The sequence below is a fragment of the Agelaius phoeniceus genome, chromosome 5, assembly GCF_051311805.1.
Source record: "Agelaius phoeniceus isolate bAgePho1 chromosome 5, bAgePho1.hap1, whole genome shotgun sequence".
In the NCBI taxonomy this organism is placed as follows: Eukaryota; Metazoa; Chordata; class Aves; order Passeriformes; family Icteridae; genus Agelaius; species Agelaius phoeniceus.
The window spans coordinates 4,460,337-4,485,831 of record NC_135269.1 but is presented as its reverse complement, the minus strand read 5'-3'; the positions used below and the strand labels follow the sequence as shown (position 1 = coordinate 4,485,831).

The 25,495-nt window shown below is 44.6% G+C and overlaps 1 protein-coding gene across 18 annotated transcripts in view; it reads right to left on the bottom strand.

The window, feature by feature from the left end:
• Window positions 1-25,495, bottom strand: part of MICAL3 (microtubule associated monooxygenase, calponin and LIM domain containing 3) — a 174,249-nt gene that overhangs the window by 144,547 nt on the left and 4,207 nt on the right. For 12 of the 18 annotated variants that reach the window (XM_077178153.1, XM_077178162.1, XM_077178161.1 and 9 more), the window contains exon 1: window positions 15,911-16,207. The exons of 1 other annotated variant lie outside the window; for it this stretch is intronic. The gene's annotated coding sequence lies outside the window, so the exon portion shown is untranslated. Of the gene's footprint in view, window positions 1-8,237; window positions 8,389-15,910; window positions 16,209-25,495 lie in introns of those variants that run through there. 5 more of the 18 variants (XM_077178172.1, XM_077178158.1, XM_077178165.1 and 2 more) reach the window with 2 other exon arrangements.

The following is a 25,495-nucleotide window of genomic DNA, read 5'->3' as shown; positions in this document are numbered from 1 at the left end:
CACACCATTGCAAAGAAACTTTGCTAAATACATAACAAAGTCCCTGACTTTGTGGACAGGTTGAAAGCTGCTCCCAAAGGACTCCATTCAATCAAGTGAGGAATTAACACTGAGCACTTGCAAGTGCCATTGCAGCCTATGAAGCACAATTCTAGTAAATAATCCAACCTAGTTGAGCTAAGGCAGCTGTTAGGAGAACCAAGCTCAGCTACCCACTCTTGTGAATCATTTCCTGAATTGCTGTAATTAGCACAGCATTGTAAGGCAATTCATGCTCAAACCCAACAGAAGTCAACACTCATCTTAATTTACTCTGCGAATCTCAGAGCACTTGGTTCCCAGACCATTCCCTTCAAGATGCACCTCTGCTGTGACACCAGCAGGAAAAGGAAGAACTGAGACCAGTGTGCAGTAGGCACTGCCTGCTGGGCCACAACTGACCTGTGCATCTGGAACCTCTTGGCCACGTCCTTTCCTCTCTTTTTATGACTCTCAACTTTGATGTGTGCTTCACATTTCTGCAAGTCTTTGCTTTCTCCACAGCCTAGAACCAAAGCACTCTGCTCGACAGCTGAATGCACAGGGAGACCCTGGCTGTGAGAAAGGATTGTGCCCAGAAATCACCATCACTGCTTGCATGAATGCTAAGAAGGATTCACCAACATTTTCCACTGGCATTGGAAAAGTCTTGACTGTCTGGGATGTTTTCCTGTGTGCTGGTTGATCCCTACAGCTTTATGAAACCTGTTAGCTCCTCTCACCCTTGGAGAGCCAGACTTTTGATATTATAAACCTTGAGCTCATTGAGAGTTTGATGAAGCATAAAATAAGCATAGTTTAACAGTCAAATGAACAACAAAGGGCCTTTTGTGATAGCTGGAGAGTACAGGAATGGAGCAGCAAAGAAATTAGGACTAAGAAAAAGACAACCCCTTTTACATGGAGGTGACATCCTGTGACTTTTGGTTAATAATTTGATTTATCAGTGACATTATATATTTCAAATTAATGCTTTAACTTTAATTCTTGTCCTGACACAACCCATCTGAAGACTTTAGATCTAGACAGAAAATTATATAAAGTAGAGGAGTACAATGTGATAAGGAAATCTGACCTCTGGAAAAACATTTTCTTTGAATTTTTTTGGCAGAGGGTAAACAGTAAAGTCCCCAGGTTTTTGGCACAAGGAAGGAAGACTTACAAAATCCTTCTCTTTAAAAAAAGTAAATTTATTTTTCTTGTGTAATAGTACCTTACTGCTCCATGGGAGCTACAGTTCCAAGGTGACTATCTCAAGATGAAGCTCACCTTAAGATGGCAGAATTCACCACAGGTGAGAACAAGTCATCTTTTTATAGCAGAGAATGAAGGACAGTGCACAGCAGCCCCTGAAGTAAAACATTTGGTTTTGGCAATGTTTCATTTTGGGAACACACACAATTTAAACTGGAGGGGTTCTGATGAAGCAAAACACAAAGTAAACAAGTCATCTTTAACACAGTTTCAACCCGCCTTAGAGAAGGGAAGATACAAATGTATTTTTTTTCAATCTAGACTTTCAGAGGATCACTAAATATTTTAATTCCTTCTACCCTAACACTGCAGCATTTTAGAGGACTGTTGCTTCAGTAACTATTTAGAAATAAACTCTCCAGAGAGCACATGGCACTAAAAACAAGCCACTCCAGACTGATGAGCCATCCAGACAATGGTCCAGAAAAGGGCACATTAGCAGAAGAATTCTCCTAAGGAGGAAGCAAACATCTCAAGTGACACTCTGCAAGCAATTTAGCTGGGGTAGATCACAGCTGATACTGTACCATTTCTAAATTAGCATTAACCAATTCCTCTCCAAGAAAAGAACACAGCAAAGTGCACAGCTAACCCAACCCTCGAGGCATGTCCTGGACACACTTCTTGGTCCTACTGGCTCATGGCTATTGCCACCAAAATGTGTAAGCAGCCCTACTATTCCTGGGAAGTCTCCAGTGTGTTTACATTCTGTTTATAAGCAGCAAATGACAGAAAATTTGGAAGAAACCTGATGTACCTGGAGTGAGGCACCAACTTTCCCAGGCTCACCAGGGAAACCAGCCACAAAGGCTAACTCCAAACCAGTCTTCCTTTACAATCAGCACAGCAAGAGGCACAGCTCTAGAGAGCTCTGAATGGGAACCTTGCCTAATTAATGAATTAGTGATTTAGTGCAGCAAAGTGAATCATCAAAAGCATGGTGCATTCTCCAAAGCTGTTTACCCTTCCAGACACAGAAAAACCATATTAGACTTCCTCAAATGGAGCAGAAGCAGAACTCTGTTTATACCAGATGGAGTACCATACACCATGTACACAGACTGCTATTAAAGAAATTACTTTCTGCCACAAAACAAAACAACCCAATTAAAAAAAAAACAAACTAGTGAAACATTGCTATATTTAACTGTTTAAAGCATGATTACCAAACAAACACCTGCCCTCATTCCTCATTTCTGTGCACACCACCACAGAGGAGAGGAGATAAAGTCTACTGTCCTCCCCTTCATTCCTTCAGTCACATAACCATGCTGTTGGAAGTGCTGGAGGACACTGCTCAACACAAGATCCAGAATAACCTATCCCATGGGAATCACTGATGGATATCAATTGGGTTTGTGCTCTTACACTGGGTTAGAATCACATTTGCCTTCTGCCTGCTTTACACTAAATTCTTTAATGAGCCCTGAAAAACATGTAAGTGTTAAATGGTGCAAATCACTACAAGCTGCAGCATCTCACAAAATTGAGCAGATTTGATATTGTCCTTTACATCCAACACAACAAGATTTTTTAACAGTTGTGTAAGTCTACACAACATATTTAGAAATAACAAGAGGAAGGCAAAAAGGGGCTCCCAACCGTTTTGTTCAACCAGGGCAGCTCCATCATGCTCATAAAGAGATAGAAATATTAGATAGGACTCACACAGCCACAAGCACTTTTATTTGTATAGCAGAGATATGATCCCACAAAAATGCTGCTGCTCTGCCTACACTTCCAGTGAGAGCTCTCCCCACAGACTCAGAGTAAAGAGATCTCAGTAATCTAAAGGGAGGTAACTGCAAAAGTTATGCTATCCATTGTCACTTCAGAGGTTGCTTAGAAGACTGGAAGATTATACCCTAAGACTTCATCAGACACATCAACCAAAGTTCATTCCAAAGCATCTTGCAGGCATGAAAATGAAAGATATAAAGTAAAGCTTGAAAGAGTTTTATTAGAAGCCTTCAATGCACTACAATGTCCTCTTCCCTCAACCACATCAGCTCCCAGCAAGCCTTGCCTCACTTCAAAGCACTGCATTTTCAGAGGAATTATTTCCAAACAGCAGGGCAGAGAGCAGCAACACAGAACAATTTTCCTGCTGGCCAAAGAGGAAGTTCATTCTGTAAATGGGCTATTTCCCAGATTTTAATTAAGCTGTGCAACTGGAATCCTAATGCAGGCAAACACAGCAAAAGACCCACAAGGTAAGACAAATATTCCTTCACTGAGGCTGGAGCAGAGAAAACGGCAAGATTTCACCTTTGTTTTGTACCCTACAATAACATTTGAGATCATCAGTCTAAACCAGAACTCCAAAATGTAACATGCTCATAGGAGCAGAACAAGAAAACACATCTCTTGCACAGAGATTCCACCTCAAGAGATGAGATGACTGAGGGACAAGTGGATCCAAGGCAAGAAGAAAACACAGCAAAAAGGCAAAGCCACTCAAGGCAGATAAGCAGGGGCCTGTTGATTCCACTGCCAAGCTGCTCTGGTTCAGTCAGCTCATGGCAGGTGAGAGCATTACAAACGTCTCTGAAGGCAGAAGATGAGGCAGCAGCAGAAATATCTATGGGTCCTTTCTCCATGATGGCTGAGAAGCATCCATCTGCCACTCCTCCTTCTGCACAAAGCAAAGAAAGGCCACAACAAGGCTTTGTTGAATGCCTCAAAGCAAGCAGCATCACCAACTGGGACTACGTGTCAAGTGCTCCACAGCATTTCACTCCAGGTAACAGTAGAAAATTAGTTTATGTCTGTGGCTGTATAACCCCACATATGAATGACTTTCAGCAAAAACAGTCATTGTTTTGAACAGTTGAATGTCAAGAAGAAATCCAGACACTAGACTAGTTTTAACCATGTGGCTAGACACAAAAGATCATATCTCAAAGACTCCGTGAAGAAAGAATGAAAAAGGTTAACATATAACAAGGATAAAGATCTGGGAAGAAAGAGATGACAGGCTGAGAGAGACAGGAATGTAGTAAAAAGGTTTTCCTCACAATTTCCATAGCTTTCTTCAGTGACCCTTCTCAAAAATGAAAGGCAGTTCCTCATGTTGTCTAGTGCAAAATGACAGGTTCAGAACAGTTGATCCCTATCAAAGCAACCAAGTTTTTGTCTTCAGCAAAAGAACTATGCTGCTACTGCCCACCTTCAGCAGAAAAGTTATGAACTCCCTCAGGAAGTGTGGGATGAAATGCATTCCTCTTTCCTGAAGCTGAAATAATTCTATTGTTAATTTACTGCTGTCTAGGAAAAGCAAGAACTTGCATTTCCTTTCCTAGTCTTACTGAATAACTTTTGAATTGAGTAAATTTAAGTATCTAAAAAAAACCAAGAAAGAACAACATCCTTCAGTTTCCTCTCACTACCAAGGCAAATGATTGCTGCTTGATTAAACTTTAAAAGGAGAAAAAAACAAAAAAAGGAGAGGTATGAGAAGAGAGGCTGCCCACAGAGGTGAGCAACTTCCCCTTCCTTAAATTGCTGCCCATATCTGGGCACTCCATTTCCATCACAAGTCACTCCATACACAAGAGTACCACAGTGCCTCTTCAAACCAAGATACAGCACAGGCAGAATGAGAAGAGCCATGTCTGTTTACTGTTAACACAAAGAAACCAAATGCTGCTAGAGTCTTATCAACTCATTAATCCATACTCCAACTACCTCAACATTAGAAGGAATCCACAGGTACAGACAACAAATAATTCACTGAAATTGAGCTCATCCTGTGCCCCAAACACTCAGCTGAAATCCAAATGTTTTCAAACCATTCACAGACACCGTCTATTGCAGCTCTCATTCCTTGGCATGTAGGTGTTCCCAGGTTCCCCTGGATGCACTTTTCCCTTTCTCCCTCTCCCCTGTGCAATTACAATGTGAGATGTCATTCAGCTGGGGGAAGGAGGAGGAGAAAAAGGAAGGAAAGGGTGGTGAGCTGATGTTCCTATGCTAGCTTACCTCTTGCTCTATCCCCACGGTTTTGGGCTCCACTCCTAGTAAACAAACAGTGCCTGCCTCTTGTATCTATCACATCATTTCCAAACAGCAGCACGAGCTCCAGCTTGGTGTCACTGCTATTTTATTTCCACCTCTCTCATCATGAGCAGCATCCCTGGAGCTGACATCTAGGTTACATCCTGCCATAGTCTGCAAAGGTCAGTTCTAGACTCCAGTGCTGCTGGGAGATCTAAAAAAACACCTATGAGCAAACACAGCTCCCAGGGGAGCTCACATGAATCCCCTTCCCTGCACTGACCATTGGGAACTGTTCCCTCCTCCCCTTTTTGGCTAAAGAGATGAGATTATCATCAGGATCTGCGACAGTAAAAGCGCTCCCAGGAAACCTCTCAGGGATCACATCCACACCAGGAGTGCCTCAGCAACACAGCAGCTGGGAGAGCTGCACCTTGCACCCCTGTACGGACAGCACAGCGTCAGAGCAGCCACAGGGCAGGCGTGTGCCTTGCTCCTGTGCCATGTCCCTGCAGCTACACTGCACTGATGGGGTTTCCTTCACTCCAGGGTGTTAGGACAGAGAAAAGATTCCTAAATCGTCAGGCTGTAAGAGCACACACAGGCTCTGCTGCTGCTCTCGTGGGCAATTTCCAGTGGCACAGCCAGAGTAGGAGTTTCCTGCCTCCACCAAGGACAGACAGCAGCAGCACAGACAGCTCTCCCTTCACCTGCAGCTACCCTGAGCTACTCTAAGATCAGGACAGCTCCTGTGACTGCAAAGGGGAAAATGAACAAAATCCTAATCCATTCATGGATTACCCAAGTGACTGAGAAGTAATTTTTAAATCCTGCAAGGAAAGAGGAACAAGTCCAAGCTCTGCCTCAGCTTTCTCCAAGAAGTATCACCAGCTCTGCATTACCAGGTGTACACCAGGAATTCAAGATCACTCATGGCAAAGTAACAGTGCCAGAGCCTTTATCAAGAGAGCTGCACCTGCAAAAGAACTGAGATTTCTCATGTGAGGCATGTTCATAGGATATCTGAAACCCAGAGGGGCAAGAAAGCTTAGAATAAAATGTCATCCTGACCTCAACCAGCTGCATTTAGGTTTAGCTCAGGAATACACAGTTACATATTATTTACAGATCCTTTCTTAATGCACAGCATAGTCAGAAACAGGACTTGTACTCAAATTTATTGAATATTGATACATGTAATTCACTGCAGCATAACTATTAGTTACTTCTTCTGCACAAATACTTAGAATTAACTGGTAAAAGAAAAATATTTATGGTTGTCCTGTAACACTGAAGAGGAGTTCCCCATCCATTAATACAATAATTACAGGATTACCAACATCACAAATTAGCTGTAAGGTGTGCCTTCTATGTAATTTAAGACATGAATGAATACAAGTCCAGCACACCTAGTTAAGCCATCTACTTAGACACAAGTATTTCAGCAAGCTGCAAGCTAAATACAAACACATTTCTTTTCTTAACTGTAGGGCGATTTTTAAGGATGAAAGTGCCATGGACTTCTGGCTGGTTTAAAGAGGCACTGCCAACTTCAATCTAACTCTAAATCTAGTTTTGTACCAGAAAGCTTTCACAGACTCTCAGGCCAGCAGAAATATTCCCATGATTGAAGAGCTTAATTCCCATGCAGGGAGTTATTTTTACTGAACATATCCCTGCAGTGCAACCAACCCAAACACAAGTACTGAAAATGTGACAGTCAGAAATAAATAGAATATGTACATTATAAGAAATACAGAAAAGATATTAGTGTAACTTTCAGTAAGACTAGTACATTTCAAGCAAGTGCATAATTACTGAAAGAAAACCTTGTTTATTTCATTTTTCAAAGCTCAGTTACCTTGCATATTTCAAAGTTTTTGGCTAAAAGGAACCTCATGGATAGTCAGTTTCGGTATACCCAGCCTGTCCACGGAGAGGCCATTTATTTGCTCAGCTTCCCCTAAGTCCACTGCACCAGCACAGACAAAGTTCATTTAAAGTGCAGAATAACCAAGAACGCCAATTTGGAGTCTAACACTCAAAGATTTCCCGTAGATTCTTCATTTTTTTTCAACTTTCAAAGAGGCACAACAGGACCAACAAGGGAAGCAGCATTTTTTTGTCGTGTCAGACTTAACAGTAGCTTTTATCGAGATGGAGGGATCGTTTCCAGGTGCTCCGGAGCACTAACCTTAAAGGGATGAGGTAAGAGAGGACTGCATGAGGTAAGAGAGGTCTTCTTCAGTATATGGAATTAAGGCATTGCAGTGAATGGATAACCGGGTTTTTATTATCGTACAAGAAAAAAACTATCTTTAGAAGCAGCGGCCCTTGTTCAGTACTAAACACCTTAAAGACATCTCAGGACAACAGCCCGCAGAAATTAAGAATGAACCATAACACAACAAACGGAGGAACAGAGGCACAATTATTACAATCCCTCGCATGCCTTTATCTCGAATGACAATACAAGGGCTAAAGGCGAGACAAGCAGCAGCCTGTGCGAGCAGTTTATGCCGTGCCTCACGTAGGGGTGCCGTAAGCTCCGTGTGACGGAAGCACCGGCAGCACTCCGTGACCCTGCGGCGGCCGCGGCCGGCGGGCGCTGCGAGGCACCCGCGCGGCGCTCGGGGCGATGAGGCCGAGCCGCAGCAGCCGCGCGGTGCCCTCGGGGCTCAGCCGCCCGCTCCGGCCCGGGTCCGCCCCGTTCCTGCCCGGCGCCGAGCCGTGTAACCGGGGCACGGAGCCGGCACGGACCGGCGGCAGGGACGGCGCTCCGGTGCCCGCCGCCCGCCGCAGCCGCCGCTCCCCACACGGCGCGCAGACCCCGCTCCGCGCCCCGGGGCCGCTCCCCGCGCGGTGCCGCCTCACGACGGGGACCCTCCGCCACCGCCCCCGCCCCACCTGCCGACCCGCAGCCCTCCCGCCCCGCCGCGGGCACTTGCCTTCGCTTCATGCCGCTGTTCGGGGGCGGCGGAGCGGGGCTGAGGCTGGAGTGGAGCGGGACCGGCCCGTCCCTGCCCGCCGCGGGAGGGGCGGGTGCAGCCGCGGCGGCGCGCGCGCGCACACCTTGGCAGCTCGCGCTGCTGCTGCCCCGCCCACCGCCCACCGCGCGGGCAGAGCCCCCTTCCCGCCCGGCCCTTCGGGCGGCGCACCGGGGAAAGGGGAGGGGCGGCGGGAAACGGCGGCTCCGCAGCCGCTGGGCACGCGGTGGAGAGGGGGGACAAGGGGAGGAGAGCGAAGGCAACGGGAAAGCAACAGGTGTGGCGGAGAACGGGCACCCATGCCCCGCGCGGTTCTCCCACGACAGCCCCTAAACCCTCCCTGCTCCCCCGCCCCGTGTGGCAGTGGTACGCTCCCACCGCTCGAATTGCAACCGGCCGGGCGGGGATTGGCGGAGATCAAAAAAAGGGGCGGGGCCAGGCAGCGACCGTTTAAAGCGCCCCCGGGCGGAGGGTGCGCGCATCGGGGGCGCGCCCCGTGCCCCGCCGGTGGAGCCGAGCGATGGCACCGCAGGAACCGGCAGGGGGAAGGCGGCAAATAAATCATATCTAAGGGTGGCCGCAGAGACGCTTGTAAAGTCATCTTGAGAAAAGCCCGGGGATGTTTTTGGCTCGGGGGTGGCCGTAGCAGCTCGTCCCTTTGGGACCGTGATGCGCTCGGGGACAGCTCCGTGCCCCTGCTCTCGGGAAGTGCAGTAATTACATATCCTCTCAACAGAGAGAGACATAGTTCTCCCAGGAAAATCCTGGGAAGCTGTGTAGAAGCTGTAGGAAACTTAGAAGAAAGAATTTAAACAATTATTATCTCTCTTTCTGTAATTGCTGTTTATAGATGAGTTCTCTAGAGTGTACTATTCATAGCTCATAATATTGTGAGAGAAGATTCCTAAAGGCCAATCAGGTCTTAAGTCCGCCATTGTTTCTATAAGAACTGTAGATTTCTAATAATAAAGTGTCTTTTCATGCCTTCTGATGATGGAGTCTCTGTATCACCTTTACCTGTCCCCAGTACCCCTGCAGCGACAGGGAGGATGAGCAGCGTTGCAGCAGGTGGATGCTGCTGCCATCGTCCTTGTCTCCTGCTGCCATCATCCTTGTCTCCTGCTAATCAACTCAGCCTGGGAGCCCCAAATATTGGCTAATCCCTCAGGTCACACCGAGGTGACAGTGTTGGTACTGGCTGGACTGAGGAATGAGCCAGCCCTGGTCTTTGAGACAGCACTGAGAGGAACCCAGAAATGTCCAACCACAGCCACAGCCTTGCAACCCTACCTTAAGAGAAGTTTTGGTCTCCATAGCATATTAGAGATTCTGGTATGAAAAGTAGTCAGGTATTGTAGTAACACAGAATAAAGCACCAAGCAGATATCATTCATAAGAGATGCATAAAATGAGTTAATGATATGGCTGAGCAAATTCTTACTACAGTGGGGTATGACAAATATCAGCCAGAAGTGCACAATTCCCAACTCACTATCTATATCCATGTCTGAGAACAGATGGAGGAAAGCCTTTAGCTGATCTAAACTTGGCTCAACCCACCCTGTTTACTGATGGAGTTTCCATGAGCAGAGAAATTAGAGCTACTGGTTGCAATCACGGGAGAGCCTCTGCCTGCTGATTCACCTCCCATTATCTGTTCAAAACCAACATTTGCAGGTGTCCTCCCCTGCAAAGATGCAGGCTGGGGGTGTGTTAATTACTGAAAAATGAAAGCAGATGGAGGAGGGGGTTTATACACAGTGATAGAGGAGATGTTTGGAAATGCTCTCCCGGGGCCTGACTTGCACAGAGTTTGCAGTGATTACTGGCTGAGCACTCTGAACAGTCAGGAGGAGAGCTGGCAAGTTGAACAGAAACCTTTGTAAAGTGCTAATAAGGACCCAAACAATTCCCATTAGGGAACTGCAGAGCCATCTGCACTCTAGCATCAGGCTGCCTATGGCATCCACAGCAAGGCTTGTATGTCTTGGCTCGATATTTTGGAATCCAGCACCAGAGAGGCTAAGTCATATGACAGGGTTATTTGCATCATTATGCTGCTGGATTCCCAGAGAAGTTTGCAGCAAGAGGAAGGGTTTAAACAAGTAGAACTGAAGCAGAAACAAAGGACTGTAGTGCCTCTGCATGTCCCTTGTCACCGGGTGCACGTGGTGGGCAGAGTGGGAGGAGGGTGGCAGGCAGTACTGTACAGAACTTTAGGCTAATAAAGCACACTCACAAAAACTGCAACATCAGTATAAAATGGGCTCTTTTGCAACACAAAAACAAGCTAAGACAGCTGAAATCACAGCTCGGTTAGAAGCCTGATGTTCCAGGCTGGTGATGGGCAAGGCAAGCCCAGCACCATCATCTCCCCCGAGGGTTTTACAGAACCGCTGGTTTGCACCGGGCTAGGGAACAGTGTACCCAGCCAGGCAGTGATGGATTCCCTGTGAATTCCTGCCTGCAGGCACTGTAAAACTGGCTGTTGGCACTCCAGAAGTGACCTCTAGCGAGCAGAGCAGCTGTTGAGGAAGCAGTTCCAAACCAACCCAGGGAAAAATATTGTGGTTCCAGACTGAGCTTTTTCAAGGAGCTGAGCTGCTACTGCTCAAAATAAAGTCAGAGTATGGCACACTGTCCCATTTTCAAAAGTCTATATAGAAAAATGAGAAAAAATAGAAATTTTATAGAAAAATAAGTCTATATAGGAAAATAATATACAGAATAATATTTTTTTATGTATTCCAAGAGAAATTTTTGAAGGCTCGTAAGGCCCAGGTGTTGCCTCCAGTCAGACAAGGAGTATAAGAAGGAAGGCAAGTTACAGAAGAAAATTCAAGAAAGTTTTTGGTATTGCTATGAAATCAAAGGTATTTTCACAGTAAAAATAGCCAAGGAATCTTAAATTCTATTTTGACAACCTTCCAAGGTTCAGGACTAGCCAGGTGCATGCTCCTGTGAGAATTTGTGATCTCTTTTAACCAAGAGCACCAAGTTCCACAGGAAGCATACTGTCCCAGAGCAGAGTCCCCACATCTGGAAACAGGAAGTAAAAACACAGCAAGCAGATTTTCAAACAAGGAGGTGATCACCAAATTAGAGCACTGGAAGGGATACTGAGAGGTCATCTAACTCCATCCCTGTGAAAGCATCTCTGTCCCATCTGTTTTACCTCTTAAAGACCTCCCCAGTGCAGACACCACAGTCTATCCAGGGAAGATGTTCTTCTCTCATGATTTACTCTTCTTGCCTTTAGAAAGTTTCCCCTAATGGTAAAGCTGGATCTCTTTTACCATAATTTACATGTACTTCTCATCCTACCCAACAGAGACAAAAAACCCATTTGCTCCTCTCACTGCTGCAACAGCCTTTTAGATGCATGAAGATTTCTCATGTCACTTTTCACATTCCCCAGACCTAAAACTCCATTTTTTCTTGTCTGTCCTCCTAGTTTAGATTGGGTGGGGCTCTGTTGATTCATGGTGCTCCCCTTTGGTGGCTCTCACTTTAATCCATGTCTTTCCTGAATTTCTCTCTGCGGGAACAGCATGCAGTGTGATCCCAGCTGAGGCCTTACCAGTGCAATGCAGAATGGAAGGAGCACTTGGTGTGCTGTATATCCCTCCTGTTTGTACATTTTAGTGTGACATTTACAGTGACAAAGGATTTGTTGTTGTTGTTTTTTGCTTCAGTTTGTAAAAGTCAAGGCCACAACATGAAACCAAACTGCCTCTGAAGCCCCTGAGATGCTCTCCATTAACAGGAACTCTTTTCTCTTGTGCACAAGTGTTTCTGTTAAAAGTCACTGTATTTGAATTGCCATCTGCTGTAAGAAACTGAATTGGGATCTTGATGAGTTATAGTCTTGTTTTCTCATGCTCACCCTTACTGGGACAGATAAACCTGTTGGTTTTTTTAAATGTAAGAGTAATCTGTATACAAATGAGCAGCTAAGAGCTTCCAAAAGATGAACTGTTTTCAGAAGAAACTGAAGGACTAGTCTAGTCTACAGAGGTTTTAAAATTTGCTGGTTTCTGTCCAGTTGTTCTGGAGCACTGACTTCCTAAGGAAGAGCACAAGTGTTCAATCTGTGGTTCAAATGCAAGGCAGAAGTCACCAAGCACCCAGCATTCTCCTGATGCAAGTGATTATTCATTGCACAGGCATTTGAATAGCTGCAATATTTATGAAATGATGTATTCAACCCCCTGAACACACATGCACACCCTAATCCTGACTGATGTTGTGTGCTGAGCTGGGAGCTGAGTTTCAAATGAATTGCTGGTGTTGTTTGGTTGCAAGGAAACAAATACAAGTCTAATTCACTTCAAAAAAAAATCTATCTCTTGGCTCGCTAAGTAGAATCTCCTGTAGGTAAAAACTTCTGCAGTTAAAGAGGAAAATAAAAAGCCAGCCCATCAGAGCCAGTGAGTTTTGATCATGTAGATAAACATTTCTAACCCATCATGCTGAAAAAATAAGTGCTCTGATAGGAAGTAATAAGGAAGGTTTCTCTGGGGCTACATGCAAATCTGCTGAGTGTTCAGTATAGACTTCAGCATCTGGAACTATTTTAAGAATGAGGGAGGTTCTGGGTCTGTGCATACACACTGCAGACAATTTCACTGCTCACAGATTTTGCCAAGCAGTAAAATATAAAGTTGCAGCTTTGGGTTTGCTGCTATGAGTCAGGACTGTGGGCATATGAGAAGCTGATGAGAAACACACACTTTCACTTCACTATACTGTAAAGCTTTAAGTAGAATCAACACAAACCAAAGGCTACACAAGTGCAGAAAAATCCCTCCCAAAATGGCACATTATGCCAAGGCTGGGAAGAGTAGCCCAGCTGAGTTTCACTTCATGCTTTAGGAATAGCAGTTCAAGTGTGTAAAGAGGTATGAGATCATCCAAAGCAGTAAGACAAGAGTTTGTCAAGGAAGAAAATATGGATATTCAAGAACACCATACCCAGATGAAGTACTACTAGACTGCTGGCCTACAATTAATACACCAACCAAAAAAATCACAGGTACAGCATTTCCTTGTACTCAGACAGTCCCCAAGAAGGACCAAAGGGAATGGATTCAAATGTGCCTTGGTGAAATGTAATGGCAACTCCTGCAAGGTCATTATTGACACCCTTCATTGGTTCTTCACCTAATTTGGACTACAGAAGTTCCCCACAAGAGCTGCCTGTAAAGCTGAGATTGGTTTGCTCCACAGAGCATGCATCAAGGTCGAAAAGGCATGTTTACTATTTGGAGTTTGGATTAGGGAGAGCCTGAGCTATGTTTACTATGCTTGTTTATAAAACAACAGCTTTTTACTCCTTTAAGGAAATGTACAGAGCAGCTCCCTTGTGGTGTTGTGGAAATAACTGACAACCCCTTCCAAACAGATTTGGAAGTTTCCTTCAAACTCTTAACCATGGTTAGGCTCTTTTTAGCTGTGTTGTCCTGGTTGGGAAGCTTAATGCTTTATCAGAGCTACTGGAACTCTTCTTTGACAAGCTATAAAAAAGACTCTACCTATGTTCAATCCAAATTCATCACTGTTTAGAGAAGTACTAATAAAAAGGGAAAAGTAAATCAATGAAGTCACTTTATTGATCTTGAGAATGTGGAACTGCTATTAATAAAACATGTTGATGTTGTTTTATAGATAGGTCAAAGTCCTGGTAAGGGTGTGTTTGTCATTCTAATTTTTGTGCAGTTTCATCAACAAAGTATTTGCTCTTGCAGTATTGTAGTTATTCATCTCCTGTTTTCCTCCCCCATAGCCAGAACATCTGCTAAATGTTTCTGAATCCGAGCTTGTTGGGCTAGGGCCCGTTGCTTTTCCATATTTATGAACTGTGTGGTACACTGGCACTCATTCAGCAGCCTGCTTCCCCAGGCTCATGCACAATGACATCAGCTGCTGTGGGTTTGTGTGCAGGAGATCCACATGTGCAGGGCTCACACAGGGGGCTGCAAAAATCCTCTGGCCTCCAGAAGCACTCAAACTCCACTGCTGCCCAGGAACAGAACTATCAATTAACATTTGAGCCATGCAGGGATGAGGAAGAGGAGCTAGAGGTATTTATGGTGTCACCTGGAATTGTAATGAGGAGTAATGGGCTAAAATTGAATGAAAACAGTTCTAAATGACTCCTGAAATATCATCCAAATATGTTTCATTTTGGTCAAAGAGGCCAACTAAACAGAAGCTACTATGCTTGTGTTAGTTGTAACAGGCGGGACAAAGCAGAAACAGGAGTGCTTCTGGGGATGGAGAAAGGAGCCCATAATTAATTTCTGACTTCTGTTTTTGCTCTGTAGTAGCCCAGGCTGTCATGCCAACACTCACACAGGCACAGCTTTATGCTATTTACACACTGAGGGGAGGGTGCTGTGCCATTCTCGTGCCCACACGTGACTCCCATCACACCAAGAGAGGCTGTGCTCACAAACTGCCCTTGTGTGCCTGGGCTGAGTGACCTGTCCCTGTTCCCTTCCCAGCTGCTCTGCAAACTGTGCCTTTCCAAAGTCAAGGATGCAGGATTTTCAGACCTCATGAGAAACAAGGGGACCCCCATCTCTCAACTGTGAGAGCTCTGAGGACCATTTGTCTGCCCAAATGCATGCCAGCAACAGACCACAAGCACAATCACAGCCTAATAGTCTTAATGAGATTACAGCTAGAGATGCCCCAGTGCTGCTGTCTGATTAAGGAACAGAACAAGCACCAAATTCATCTGGAGAAAAAGAAATCTCCTTGCCTTTCAACCTGCAGGTTGATCAGGATTTCAGATCTATGGTGTACAACCTTTGATTTCTTTTCCCTTGTAATTCCTTACGATTTTTTTTTTTTTTTTTTTGCAATGCATTACTTTCTTTACAAAGCCGTGTATTCATTTCACAGATGACTAAGTTACATTAATATTTTTCAGGACATGATTTGAAACTGATGATCACACTTCTCAGTAACATGACTACATTTATAGATGCCTATTGTTAGCCATGGTAGATTGATCTCACCCATGGCTACTCTCTGTGTGCTTGACTATGACACCCATGTGCCACAGGGGAATGTGGTGGATCTTTGCCAGTATAATAATTCCTTTTATCAGCAGTTTATCTGGAGCATCTGTTTGTCTCATCAGAATGAAACTGCTTGTAACTCTATCCTATGCAGGGCAAATACTCTTTCTGCACCTGTTCAAGCATTTGATTTACTTACTGCTTCAATTCTTAATCTCAATGAAAACAAGTAAGTCAGCTTGTACAACAAAGGCTGGACCCATGAATTAAATGGAAAAGCTGATATAGGAGCATATCAGCTGGCTAGAGCACAAACCTGGCATTAAGGTAGGATTGTGCAGTGCTCACTGCAAACTGCAGATCTCATCGAGCTTCCTGCAAGAAACCTGCTGCTGATGGCAAGGCTGCAGCTCCTGCAGGAATTCATGCCTAGGACAAAAAGCCAGTAGCAGTGCACTCACGGATTTTGCAAGAAGCCTAGAGCTAGCACAAAAGAAAATCCCTCCCCTCAGACACGAGAAACCCCGTAATTTCCTGGCCAATGACAAACAATAAATAAATAATTTGCAGCAGAAGGTAGGAGAGGCTGGCTGGGTGGGTACTCACCGGGAATGACCTTCTTCTCACATGAGTCACCTCCTCCCCGACAGGTGCTCCCAGCTCCCCGCCTCTGCAGGGGCAGACACCCAAATGAGAGCCCCTGCCCCTGCCCTGCCCTGCCTCACACGGCTTCTCTTTGCTGCGATTTTCTCCTTCTCCAGGCTGTGAGGTAAAGCCAAAATTTAAAAGAAACGGGATCTCGGATGCGAATCTCCTTGTGTGAGCCTTTGCCAGAGCATCTCCCCGAGCCTCGAGGAGGCTGAGTGATGATGGCTCTGGCTGCCAAGTCGTCACGGTTGCCACAGCAACGGAGCAGTGGTCCCCTGTGGCTGGCTAAGGGAGTGGCAATGGGAGCACCGAATGGATGCACTGCCTCCTCCTTCGAGGATTCCTCTGACCTGGGTAACCCACCCATTTCTTTAAAAAGGCTGTTTTATGCAGAAGGTATTTCCCTCACACCCCCCCCTCCCACCTTGGTTACTCCACTCACAGAGCTCTACAGCATCTTTAATCTTGTTTCTGTGGTGGAGGAAAGCTGGCATAACCCCGAGAGAGCTGCTGGCTTCCCCTGAGAAATGCCATGCCTTGTGAAAAGAGGAGAAAAGAAACCTTGTTCTGGTGAATATCTGAGCAGGAGCACACGCTCCCCAGTGTTTGAAGAAGTGCTGGGACAGTGTGATATAATCTTGTCTCTGTGAGCAGGTGAATGAGCAGTTGAGAGAGCAGGAGGGGATTTCTCTGCCAAGTGTTTCTCTGCCAACAGAGCCGAGCACAAGTGTGTCTGTGAGGCCCTGCTACAGCTACGGGGAAGCTCAGGGCCGGCAGGATTCCTTTGTTCCTGTCCCCTCAACTGAAAAGTCTTGGTGCTGTCATTTCTGAGCCTTAATATCGCTGTTTTCTACTTATTTTTATTATAATATAAAAAACATTAACATCAGCAGTAATGTTAGGCAGGACAGTCCAGCACAGTGCAGATCTACAGAGTCTGGGCTGTAGTCAGAAAAGCAGCCAAGGCTGCAGAAGCAGGCGTTATTTTGCTGGACAATGAACAATTCAGCCTTGTTTTGGAAAGCAACTCCTTGGATAGTTAAATAATACCACTTGTTTATGAGACAGACTATTTATCTCATCTTCTTTATAAAATGTTGCTAACGGTTCTTTGTTGCTTTCCTGATTATTCTCTCTTAAAGCCAAGTGCTTCTTTTAAGGTAATGGGTTTCCTCTCTCAGGGCACCAGTAACAAACACAGTTCTGTGTGCACGTAGGTGGTGTGGACAAAAACACACAGAAGTAAAACCCACACATTTGCTTTCTTAACTGACTCTCCTGTCCTCACTTTCAACCCAGGTTGTTTGGGCAATCTGTGACAGTGGCTCATCCCAACTTGCAAGGTAGGGACAGGCCTCCAGGGGCCAAAATCCAGATGTTGAAGATCCCATCATGACAATGGGGTTAAGTAACTTTTTGCTCCACTACAATCTGCAGCAGCAGAGATGGGACTAGTTAAGAACAGCAGTATCAGCCAGAAGAGCTAAAAAGAGTTGAACTAGATTATAAAAGCTCTGAGGAGACAAAAAAAAAAAAAATCTCACTCGTTAAAAGAAGTAAAAATTCTAATGTTTTTATTTATCTTTGCCTCTGCCTTCAGACTGAGTTTTCCAGCTTTCCTCCAACATACTGTGAGAATTAAAACTTAATTTGATTTAGAAAAATCCTTCAATTTCCCCTGTGTTTACAAGATTCTTAAATGGGACTTGGAGAACATCACCAAACACGGTGATGGCCATGACAACACCACTGGGCTTGGCAGTGCAGAATATCTCTGTGAAGTAGGAAAGTCCATCTAGGCCCAGCCTAAGGGAGTCTGGAGCCTTCTGATTACAGGTGCTGGATTTAACAGCATCACCCCCACACACAGGCACCCTCCCTGCACAGTGCCTTGTTCAAAATCAGTAACTGGTACAGCCAGACTTAGGAGCACCCAGTTCCACACAGGTGTGAGGGTACTAAACATATGAAGGCATCTTCTAGAAATTCAAGTTATCACAAGCATTTTACGTCTGTTTCCTCAGTAACCCTAAATCAGAATACAGCAAGATGGAAACTGAGCTGCACACTTGGTCTCACGTAGGAAAGTGGTGCTTGGTACATATAATTAAATAAATCTGTTTTGCTGACACTCCCTCCCCCACCCTTTCCCTCAGCTATTTTTATGCTTTGCTTAGTGGAAAAGACTTGGTGCCTCTGGGTGTGAAGCATGAAGCCATTCAAAATGAAGCTGTCCCCTGAAGAAGACAGTCCTGAGAAGGAATAATGCTGGGCTCTCAGGGAGTAGGAAAGCAGCAGAGGAATGTAGGGGAGAGGAGGTGGCTGGGCTTGGCCTGCAGCACTGAGAAGTCTTTTCCATTTGCAGCTTTCTCCTCCTGCAGTCAGAGCTATTTCATGGGATCACGAGGGCTGCTGTAGCATTACTCAGGGAAGAGGGTATAAAAATGACAGCAGCTAATAAGCACCCATTTCTCATCAGTGGCCTCATAAGGCTAATTGCACAAACAGAACATTTCGGAGGCTAACGGGCTGGAAATGACATTCTGTCTGCTGGATCCCAACCAGCACAGAGACACTGCCTCCCTGAGCCTGGACACTAACAAAGGGAGGGCTAGCCCTAAAATGTGTGTCCACAGGAAGACACAGACTTCAGAAACTGAGCTGGAGTGCTGAAGACACAGCACAGTCATTCTTCCTGATGATCAGGAGCAGAAACATTGAATGTTCCTTTGTCCACAAATGTCCAGACCACATTCCTAGTTCTGAAGTCCCTCACAGAAAGGAAGGCTTTGTCTGGAGCTCATGACTGAGGACAGCAAGAAAGACTGAAAAAAACCTGAAAAAAAAAAAAAACAACCCAAGCTTGGTGGAGCAGGGTGGAAACACACCTTGAGGCCTTGGTTCAGGGGAGGCATTCATGCTTCCCAGAGGAGAGGCTGGCTGATGGGAAGGACAGACACTGGACAGAGCTGTGTGTGGTCCCAGAGCAGCATAAAGGCAGGGAGTGTGTGTTTGTGTGTGTAGGAAGGGAGCTGTTATAGTGGGAGTGCAGCCCCTGCACGTGAATTATAGATGCCAAAGCTGAAAAAGTGCTTGTTGGCCTGTTCACTTCCCCTTCTTTTGTCTGCTGAAGATTTGAAAAGTTGAATCTTCCCCTCATTGCACCAAAGCATCTAATGCAGTATATTTGCTCTGGTATCATCAGCCACTAATTAGATCATTCTGCCTAAAAAAAATACTTGACAAGATTGGTTCTTTCAAACATCCAGGTTCATTTTGCTCTTAGTGTCACTATCCAGGTTTATTTTAAACCCACATTTAATTTTTTTTCTCACTCTTATCTATAGTTAGGCTTGTTAGGAAGTGTCTGTGCTGTTTTTTCTATTTTTAAAATATGGGCCCACGTTTGATGGGTTTTTGCTTGAGATTCTCTGGTGAACTGCTGGTAAAATTAACTCAAACCAGTTTTCAAGGCTATTGGAAAGCTATGACCACATTCAAATATATTCTGTTCTAAATGATTTGGATATGCTAGACTTTTTTTCCCCCATATTTCCACACCTGATTTTCATGGAGATCCATGCTCCTGCTTGTTTATACTCCTGCTAACTGCAGCTATGGTCATGCATGTTATTGATGGGTTACTGGAAAGCTCAGCAACTCATCAATTTTATAACTGCATTATAAATAATTCAATCAACTCTTCCCCACATCTATGTCTCATTTATTAATGGACTTTCTTTCTAGGCAGTATTTTCTTCTCTCATCCCCGTCCCAGATATATAAATATATATATATATATACACTTGGAGGAGGAATTTAATTAGTTTCACCGTCCTTGTGCCAAAACTTCCACTGACTTCAGTCAGAGATTTGCCTGAAGAATGCCTGATTATAGCCTGTAGGAGTTGGTCCTATTTCTGTAGCCCAGAACAGGCTGAAGTGAGTGCACAGAGTGGGCACTGGAGTCCCATGGGGGTTTGAACCCAGAGGCATTGGAAGAGAAGCACCAAAGTGTGGGTTTAGGAGTACCACATAAAGAAGGTGAAGCACACAGAGGGGAGCCAGGCAAACTGATCAAGGATTCTGTTATACAAGAGCAGGGAAAAAGGAAGATTTTACACTATTAATTCATGTTAAACTTTGTTTGTTTGTTTGTTGGTTTGGTTTGGTTTAACATTTCAAATAACAGAAGAGTGGATTTTCTCTTCCCCCCCCTTTTCTGTCATCAGACAGCTGTGCAAATATTTTAACATGTGATTGTGGAAGCACAACACTGCAAACTTCTGCATTGTGCCAAGAGAAAAGTACAGGAAAACAAAAGGCAAAAGCCTGGGGTAGATCTGGCTGCCAGGATCTTCTCTCCCCAGGGGAACCAGAGAGAGGAAAAGGGAGAGAAAAAGGAGAACTGTGATAGCTTTCACTGCTTACAGTGACAGTATCCCAGGTCAGAAGGAAACACAGACTGGAAGGAGGGTAGCAAAGGTATCAGAGCAATTAGCAGTCACAGAACCACATCTTTCTCTTTTTTTGTTGGCTTTATCTGCATCACCAACTGATTGTATTGTACCTGCCCTAAGAGACTGAGTTCTCAGGTTGAAGGTAAATTGAAAACCTGACTTACACAGTGCACTAAATCAGTCTTTTAATTTAGGAAATCAGACCTACATGCCTGGTTTGTGGTTATACTGGCCTGGCATCAAACAGGACTTTTCCAGCAGCTTGAGGGGTTCATCAGCAAGGCAGTGATTCAGGCCAGATGACTGAAAACCCATCTCTTCACAAGTTCCCTCAGGAGTTTATGCTACACTAGTGTGGGCAGTGGGTGATAACACAAACCTAAATATGCCACAGCCAGGAATCAAGCTGACTGATTCTCTGCCAAAGAATCCTATCTTCTTACTGTAGGGGAATGAATTAATCTATTAAAAAATTAGCTATCACTTGCAACATTCTCAGTGGTTTGCCAGGCTCATTTCAGTGATTTCTTTACATCAAATGACAGCATATCTTCATCTTTCACTGTTAAAGTGAAAACAATAGGTCACTGTGTAATGGGACTCCATATCACGACTCATTCCTGAAGCTGGTCATCATTCTGTGCCCTGAAATACAGAGCTGGGGATACTTCTCTCTTTTTTTTTTTTTTCTTTTAGGCCCATAAAACTGCCAAAGTTACTCAAACAAACAAGGAACTCTTGGCTGTACTGCATGTAATCTCCCATCCCAGGGAATTAAACAGGTGGTTATTAAAACTGTAATAACACCCACACTGTGAGAACATTTAAACCCTAAAGGAAGAAATTCTTCCTCCATCAAAGAGAGCAAAATCATTTAATGGTTTCAGGAAGTCTTCATACTCCAGCTTCCTCTAACCATTTGCATTCCACTTCCATTTAATTAGCTGAATGATTAATTAACATCTATCAGCTAATGTTTTGCACAGTGCTTCAAACAAGTAAACACTGTATAAATCCTCGATAGGGATTGTTAAATAGGCTATACTATTTATGCCACTGTTGTTCTGGGCTCTTCCTATTGCTTTCCATATTCACTTTCATAGGCTGTGGTCAGTGCTGCCTACCATGGCTGTTATTTCCAGCCCAAGTTAATCAGCAGCACCATCCTCCTGGAGCTGTTTCAAAAATATGTAGCTTTTCTGGCATTGTCACATGTACTTTTATGGGACCTGAGTCCCCAGCGAACACCTTGCACCCTGTTACCCACTTTAATAGCATTTTTACCTCACAGCAGCTCTCCCCTGCCCAGGAATGCACAGAGGTGAGGATGGAGGCTCCCTTCACTCAGTGTGACAGCACAAAACAAGGGTGGGTTCAGCTCCTCCCTACAGGACACCAGCTTTCCAAACAAGCCCTGAAAATATCTGCAGCTCCATCCTTCCTTTAGGAAGCCTCAGCAGGGTTCTCCTGATGCCATAGGGGCTGAGCACAAATTGCAGCAGAGTTGTGGTCAATGTGGCCTCTCAGGGCACAGCAGAGGTTTGTCTGTAACAGAAATCCCACCCACCTCCACATGGATCTCCTATGACTCTGGGCAGGCCATTTACAATCAGGTGTACAAGTGCTGAATTTGGGTGTCTCTGTCTTGAGAGACCAGAGACATGACTTTTAAAACCAGGACATATCCCTGCAATTGAAATCAGTTGTCTCTGTAGTTATGGTCTCTGCAGATCCTGTGAGATAAGCACACAAAATACTGCATTCGTTTTGTTTTCCTTTAACTGTCAGCCATACAAATTCTGCTTCATAATTGAGCATCAAGTCAAGTTCTTTCCTTCTTACTCATAAGTAACATTCAACAAGCCAAAACAGGCCACAGGAATGCCAAAAATATAACCCTTTGGAACTCAGTAAACACTTTTGTTGATACTGCTGAAAAGGGAGCAGACTCATTTTCGCTGAGTGCACTCAGAGGTACTGAGAGCCCATTGCTTTGAGTCACTGAACTCAACCTGAGTGCCAGTGGGACAGGCTGGATGGTGAATCTCATGATCCTTCCCTTATGTCTCAGTTTATTTTAACTCCTTCTAGAGTCTCCAAAGGAAAACACTCTCATGCTCAAAGATACTGAAGCAGCAAAGGAGAAGTCCAGAAATAAAGTCCCTGTAATGTTCTTTTCTTCCTTGCCTAGATCAGTGCTAGACAAGCATAGGGCTTTCTAAGCAGAAAGGTCCATGGAGAGAAGGGAAAGAACCTCATAATCCCCTTTCCTTCTGTATCCTCACACTGTTTGCAGCTCTGGGTTTGTGGGGACTGTGAAACCCTGCTTTCTCCTAATCTTTATTGGCTTGGTCCTTAGTAACTCTGGAAGTAGATTGCTAACAGCACAAGTTTTCCACATAAGTCCCACAGAGATGTCCAAGGGTTTGCCCAGGACAACTGCCTGTGAAAGCCTCCAGTGCTGAGAAATGATGGAATTTGCACTAAGTCAGCACTGGAGCAGAAAAGAGAGAACAAAATGGAGGAAGAAAAAATGGAGAGTAACAAATGGAGAGTGCAGAAAAGAAAGATACAAAAAACAAATCAGAACCACATAACGTGGGTTAACTCCTTCATGGCTGGCATCTCTAAATCCCAGGAGAGCTAGTTCAAACACCAGAAAGGCAGCAAGCTTGCTCTGAGACCTGCATGCACATACAGATATAGAGACAGACAGGCAGTCTGGAGAGCTCAAATGAAGGGGGTAAAATCTACATGCAACTGTGTGTATGTGCATGTTCCATGGTATGCAGCACCAACAGCTCTGGGAGTGGAAAATCACAAGCCAGGCTTTACATTATAATGCAATAGACTTTGAAACCTTAAGATTTTGAGCTATAAAAAATTTTTTAAAAACCAACCAAACAAAAAACAACCCAAAAGCCCCCCAAACAAACAAACAAACCCACAAAACCCAAACAAAAACAGCAGCAGCAACAGCAACAAAACAAACAAAACCAACCAAACAAGACCCCAAGCCCTACAAACAAATAAACCCCAAACAAACAAAAAACCCCAAACCAGGACACTGAGCACTCTTTTGCAAAAATCCAAAAGTGGCAGAAGGAGGTGAGGATGAGCAGAAGTGGTTGCTGAAGTTTGTCTGGCACCCCTTGGTGCCTGTGCTGGAGAACACACACAGACCTGCTGGAGTGTCCTGCACCCCTTGGCAGCTTTGTGCCCAAACTGTCCTGACTGAAGGCTTTCTCTGAGGGGTGTAAACAAAGAACAAACTTGGAACAAAGTGCCACAAAAGGCTGATGAACTGGTTGCCTGAGGGACCCACACAGAACGTGAGGAGCAGCCTTGTGGAGAAGACTGGACAGAAGGAAGAAAGGGTCTAGGAGGGGTTTGATGTTTTTTCCCCCCCACTCAATCAAGATGGAAACAGTGTATGGGTCTGGCTTCTCTTTGTGGCTCTGGGGAGAGCAGAGGGATTGGTTTCAGTGGCTCATTTCCCCAGGCTCCTGCTGTTTCATGGAGATCAGTGTATCATTTAGTAGGGAGAGGCTTTTCAGCTCTCTGAGATTTTATCTGCTGATGGCTTCCATGATATTTATAGACATATCTATCAGCATAACAGCAGGAAGCAATTCTCCATGGGCCAAATTGGGTGGATTTCCCCTATTTAAAGTGCATTATGGATGCAGCTTTCTGTATAGGATTAACCACTTAACTCACTGAATCCCGAACATCATCGGCCATTGTTCACAAAAACTGATGATCTCCACGGCTTAGTTGTGGGATGGTCGACTTGTTTTCAGCTTCAATTATCTTTTCAAATAATAAGGTCCTTTGTTAACCTCTGACTTGCTGAGCACTGTGTAGGCAGCCTATTAAGTACTTCACAGTCCTCTTTTAACCCTATGATTCAGGCAGCTCTAGAGATTTAGTCCCACGATTGTCCTATTTCTGACCAGTCTGAATCTTGCATTGCCACATGAACAGCAACACCAGAGAACCTGCTTTGATCATGGCAGCCTTAGGAAAATAAATCACAGTGGCTTGGAAGATCGAGGCAGAACCTACTTGCTTATTACACAAAGTGTTTAAATGCTTTCAGTCTAACTTTTGGCAATGATTTACAGAGCATACTTCCCTGCTAAGGCTATTTAGAGAGTCAACTCCTTTGGGGATTTAGGATGCAGTGATTCTATCTCCTAAAATTATTCTACTGACTTTTTAGTGTTGAATTTCTCCTTGTGAGCACACCTTTTGGAATGAGACAGCCTTGCAAGGGGAGCTCAGAATAGACATACTGTTCCAGCAGCTCAGAGTGCATTGGAAATGTGAACTGCTGTGAACTGCTGCTTGATCTGGCACAGAAAGATGGATGTAGAGTCCTGACATGGACAAGTACTCTTGAATACAAATTTGAGTTATTTAAGGTTTTGTTTCGAATCACCAGAGCTATCATCAGTCATGTCTGTCCATCCACTCTCCCTTTCAAATTCACCATGACCTCCTCATGGCCTTATTTCACTTAACCTTGTTGTGTTTAGAGTGACCTCCATCCTCATGGCTTGGCTGTACTCTGAGGGCCAGGCTGACACACCAGCATGCAGCCCTCTCACTCACAAAGACACTCCATGAGAAATGTAAGGGCAGCTGCTGTCTATCCCTGAGAGCAAAAATTAAGTTCCCAATCCCTGGCAGAATTCACCCCATTTTCCATCCTTGAAGGTCTGGTCAGAGTTCATACATGAATCCCATTCCCATTACTTTGCTCTTGAGGGATTTTATTTTGCTGGTGTACGCAGCTCTAGTGTACTCTTGATCCTTTGCTTTACCCTCATCCATTTCTCTTCATTCAGATATATTGGAACACCATAAATACAACTGACATTACAAATCAAATAAGCCTTCTGTCAGGTAGGAAAGACAATGACATTATCCTCTCTGTTCCCTGGCTATATCTGCTGAAGGATGGTGGCAGTGGGAGACAGGAGAGCTACAGCCTAAAGTTCACTTTGAGAAGCTAAAAATATTATAAATACAACTTGTCCCATCCACAGCATAGTTCCAAAATATATTAATTACAGCT